The sequence below is a fragment of the Acomys russatus genome, chromosome 8, assembly GCF_903995435.1.
Source record: "Acomys russatus chromosome 8, mAcoRus1.1, whole genome shotgun sequence".
Taxonomy (NCBI): domain Eukaryota; kingdom Metazoa; phylum Chordata; class Mammalia; order Rodentia; family Muridae; genus Acomys; species Acomys russatus.
The window spans coordinates 63,755,471-63,760,866 of NC_067144.1; positions in this window are offsets into that span (position 1 = coordinate 63,755,471).

Below are 5,396 nucleotides of genomic sequence, written 5' to 3' on the forward strand. Positions count from 1 at the left end.
TGGTTTAGTTTGACTTTCTTTTATTTTTATTTTTTTAATAATTAATCTATAGTATCAGATTATTATGCAATGCCATTTGTATTTCCATTTCTGTGTTTCTGATAAAATGAAGATTTTAGGTCAGACAGAAGTATGTAACTTCTGAAGATTTACCCTTTGAAGTAAATTACTTGTGAATAGTTACAATGACATTTGACTTGGCGCTGTGGGTGATCTTCTTTAAATAAACTTTCCCACTTGTTTTACCTTTTTTCTTTTGAATATTGCATATATGACTCTAAAAATACTATATACATGGCCAGCTAACCACTTTCTACATATATGAAAACATAAATATATTCAAAAGGGAGATTATTATTATTTCTAAAATCTTTAAATAAATCTTATATGAAATGCCTTACTGCTTGCTAACACTAAGAAAAAATGGCTAGAAATTTTTTTTTATTTTAAACTACTTTACATAAATCATGATATGAGAGACTAGCATATAGTTTTCATAACAAAAAAGTATTCCTCAGAACAGTATAAAGGTTACTTTATACACCTCTATCACTTGTTTTTCTTTTAATTCATGCCCCCAAAAGACTTTAGACAAGTGGACTAGAAGGGAATGCAACATGTGACTGCAGCCTGATGGTGCTGCCAGGACTGACAGTGGCTTGGAATAGCGGGGACAAGAAAGAAGGGTTGCTTACCCCCTACATCATACTTTCCAGTGCCGCACCATCAGAATTCAACAAGTACTGTTAGATTGTTTATCTTAAGTCCTTTAAGATTATACAGTAAATAGTTAAAAGCAATTAAATTGTATCCTTTAATTTTGAATTGTTTTTTGTTGTTGTTTGTTTGTTTCGTTTTTCCCAGTAGGCTGGCAAATTATTAGTACAGTTTGGTCGTCGTGATGTTACAACTGCCCTGTTAGAGGCCCTGACTTCAGATAACAAGCAAGCAGCTATAGAGAAGGCTTCCCCCGTCTTCTAAAGCCTGCTTCAAAACAGGACATCTCCCTACTGCGTCCACAGCTTGAGACTCTTGAAGAGTGCCAGTGTTGGAGACACTCTGTTAAAGTTTTAGACGAGAGGACAGATTTTAGGTCTCATTTGTAAAAATATGTTTTTAAGGAAGGAACTTCCATATTTCTTCTAGGTCCCTAAAATTCGTTCCCAAATGTTTTTTAAAGATGCATTCTGTAGATTTTCTTTCTTTGGTAGCTTTTGTGTTAGCTGTAATTTGAGCAGAGTCCTCCGACGTGAGATGCTCATTCCTCTTCGTCCCTTGCTTCCTATGTACCTTCACACAGGAAGTGAGAGGGGTTTCTCCCTGACTCAAGCTTTTATTACTCTGTCTCTAGTTAGATATAAAACACTTGCTGTTCTTATTGAGGCCACATTTTTATATCTTTTTAAAAAACAACTCACATTTTGAAAGAAAATATTAATTTGTGGTATTCTTGCAGAGTCTCATCATGCATTTTTCATAGAATTTAAGATACAGTCAAACAAAAAAGACCATAAAATTGTTTGACCATCTTTTGTACCTTGTAAGTTCAAGAATAATGAATAAAATGTTTGTTTTTGTTTTAAAACAATTCTTCCATGTAATGTTTACATTGAGCTCATTTTATACGTGTACTAGCCTGAAGTCTAAGCCTTTGTGCTGACATTGGAAAAGTCCAGATTATTAGGCAGAATTGCTCGGTGTGGGTCATCTCCACATAGTGAACTAACTGATTACATCCATTTTGGTGTCTCCATTTTGGTGTCAGTCCATGTAAATAAATTAGGAAAAATTATTTAATTTTTTCCCGCAGATAAATGGTGATGCTCTAGTATCCTATTTGTTTTAAAGAGTGTACCTCCAAATATTTTTGGCAAGTTCTGTCATTTTCTGCATTTGCCATTTATGCTACTGCCTTTTATAAAAAAAACTAGTATATCCTTGAAATAGCACAAAAATGTTTTAAAATTTATAATTACAAAACAAACATGTGATCTTCAGATCTAAAGGCTATAAAAATGTTGATATTTCAATATTTCACTTATTCCCAAGGGAAAAAATACTCTCAGTCTTTTGTAGAAGGGAGGAGAATTTTTGCATACATTTTTACTCTTTAAATAAAGACACTTATACTACCATAATAACAATTATGTATTTCTTTGGGGTTTTTTTTTTGTAATTTTACATAAAACAGTTATTTTCTATTTTTACTCAGATAAAAAATATTTGTGCATAAAATGTAAAAATAGTAAATGAGAAAAATAAAACTATTATACAATAAATTCTTATGTTGAAAGTTTTTCGGTTTTTGTTTTCTTCTGAAAAAAAAATCAGATACCTGGGATTTTTAGTTGGTTTAAAATCTTGAAAGTCTATTTCTGATAATTATACATATGATTCCTCTGTATTTCTTCTTATTACTTAAAACCTGTCAAAGTAGTGGTACCCCAGGAACACACACACACAGCCAAAATATCAGTCTGGAGAGAGCAGAGTCTGCTGAGCTGTAATTAGTTGGTAGAAAGTAGGTAGTGAAAAAAGTAGCATGTTCTCATCTCATCCAAGAACTAAGGGTTAGTAACAAGAAAACAGGTTTAACACCTGTTGGAAAGGAAGCTAGGCGCTTAAAAGCACTTACTGTTCTTGCAGAGGACCCAGGTTTGATAACTAAGAGATTGATACAGCCTCTCCCTGGCCTCCATGGATATCTATATGCACATGCAAATACCCACAAACAGAAACACACATGTACATAATCGAATAAAAAAATCCTTTTGGAAATGCTATTCCTTAAAAAGAATGATTGTTTGTTAACTCCTCACCTCTTCTTAGTCAGGGTCTCACTTTGTAGCAGTCTCAGTTGAAACTTGTGATCTCCCTGCTTCTGGCTCCTGAGTCCTGCCTGCAGTGACAGGATGTTTCAGACAAAACCCGGAGGAGGAATCCGGAGACCAGGGTAAGCACAGATTTCCCCTCCTGTGCCCCAGGTCTGGAAATCATGACACTGAGACTGTATTATTTATGAATAAATGTCTAGGCCATAGCTTTGGTCCCTGAAAAGCTCATAACTTATTTCACTCACTTATTCTTTTCTGTGTGTGCCACATGGCTGGTTACCTCTCCTCAGTTTCATACATCCGTGTTCCTCAGAGTCCAGGGTGAGTCTCCTGCCTCTGACTCCCAGAGTTTCTCTCTCTCCTCTCCCTCTCTCTCTCCTTTCTCTCCCTCTCTCTCTCCCCTTCTCTTCTCTCTTCTCTCTTTCTTCTCTCTTCTCTCTTCTCTCTTCTCTTTCTCTCTCTCTCTCTCCTGGAATTCCCACCTCCTATTTCCTGCCTCAGCTAATAGGCCATCAGCTTTTAATTAACAGATGATCCTTCTGCACAGTATACAAGATAGTCTCTCCATTTTAGTTCAGTTTAGTACAATTATTCTCTCCCCTTTTAGTTCAATAAAAGACTATTTCTCTTACAATAAACTAAACAATAAGAAATCTATGAAAACTATCATATAAGAATTATATTCATAATGTATTTGGCAACTTTGGAGAAATTACCCTACTATCGATCCTGTCTTAGTGACTTTAGAGTTCTGTACCTAAATTATTTTCTATTAAAGTTTGTACTTATCAACCTAAAAAATATTTTTAAAATATTTAAATCCTAAACAACTTAAGCTTAATTCTGAGACTATAACTATTTACTCTTCAACCACATCAGACTTGAAAAGGAATAAATATTACCTGAGTGTGGAGGAAGTGCAGAACAGGCAGCTTGCAAAATTATAGAAATGATAGAGACAGCTGGCTGCCTGGACAGTCACCCAAGTTTCCTCTATAATATTGGGCCATCATATTCAGCCTCTGGCCCAGAATACCTGGTAGACTTTCTTGTGAAGCAGAAATTAGGAAGTGTTGCCTATTTTATCTTGTCAAAACTGGGCAATCAACTTGTTTCTTGCGTGCCCACAGCAGATCGCTAAGGTTTTTGAAGACCATCTATTTATCAGTAGTATATCTGGGCAAATATTACTCATTTCTAGCTATTTATTATTTGTTCAACATAGGAAACATTTCTGTAATTATTTGGAATAGTATCGAGTTTGACTGCTAACTTGCATTATGAAATTCTAAACAGTTGGTAATAGTAGCTTTCAAGAACTAGAACTTTGTAGGAACCAGGCCCGACTGGGCTGCCTGCCTGTCTTGCTGTTTCATGTCCTGTTTCTAGCAGCTTCCACGTCTGTGTTTATCTTGGTTAGCTAGTCCCGTTTACTGCTCTGAGAACGCGCCCCTCCCTTCCTCGAGACTTTTCCTCCTGTGTGCAATCACCTCTTGAGGGATTTCACCTGGGAGGAGGATTCCTGTTTTGCTGCCTATAAGAAGGCTCTTTGGAACTCTGGGAGAAGAATAAACTGATGCCGCGGCTGCTGCTGTGTTATTTTGTGTGTGTGTGTGTGTGTGTGTGTGTGTGTGTGTGTGTGTGTGTGTGTGTGTGTGTGTGTGTGTGTATGTGTGTGTGTATGTGCATGAGTTAAATCCGCAGTCCCTCGCCCTCGACTCGGTACTGCGGTGGCGCGGGCGCCATAGAATTTCACGTTGCATCTTTAAATGAGTTGCATAGAATACCTTATACAAGAGTTGAAACAATACGTGTATCAAAAATAACCTAAATTTTATCAGGATACAAAGATCTATACCAATTCAAGACTTTTGGCTAGTAGTAGCTCTATAGTTTCAGAGAAGATTCAATAATCTACCCTTTTATCCTATTATTCCTATATCCCCTGGGTTTTTGTTTTTGTTTTTGTTTTTTTATCCCCTCTCTGCCTTTCCCCAAACACTAGAGTTAAGAGAGGAAGAATAGAGGGAAGAAAATGAAAAAGAGAAATTCTTGAATCTAAGCTCCTCTACCTTTTCTCCCTGACCAAGACCATTTAACAACTTGTAACCAACTGGACAACCAAAAAATACCCACCCCACTTTTGTGGAAATAGGGCATTGTCAAGATTTATTTATTTATTATTATGTATACAATATTGTGCCTGCATGTACACCTGCAGGCCAGAAGAGGGCGTCATATCATATTATAGATGGTTGTGAGCCACCATGTGGTTGCTGGGAATTGAACTCAGGACATCTGGAAGAGCAGTCAGTGCTCTTAATCTCTGAGCCATCTGTCTAGCCCCAGAGGCATTCTAATAAACTGCTTCCTGCTGTGTGAAGTCATTTTTCTTTCCGGGAGCCCAAGGAAATTGGGATATTGGTCAAGTCCTAAGTGAGCTAGCTGTATCGTTTGTCTCTGTGTGCTGTGAAAGTGCAGGGCTTAATTGAAGCCTTGATTGGAACAGTCTATGATGCTGAATGATCTAGCTAGCATATAGAATTTTTTCTGGGTGCAGAC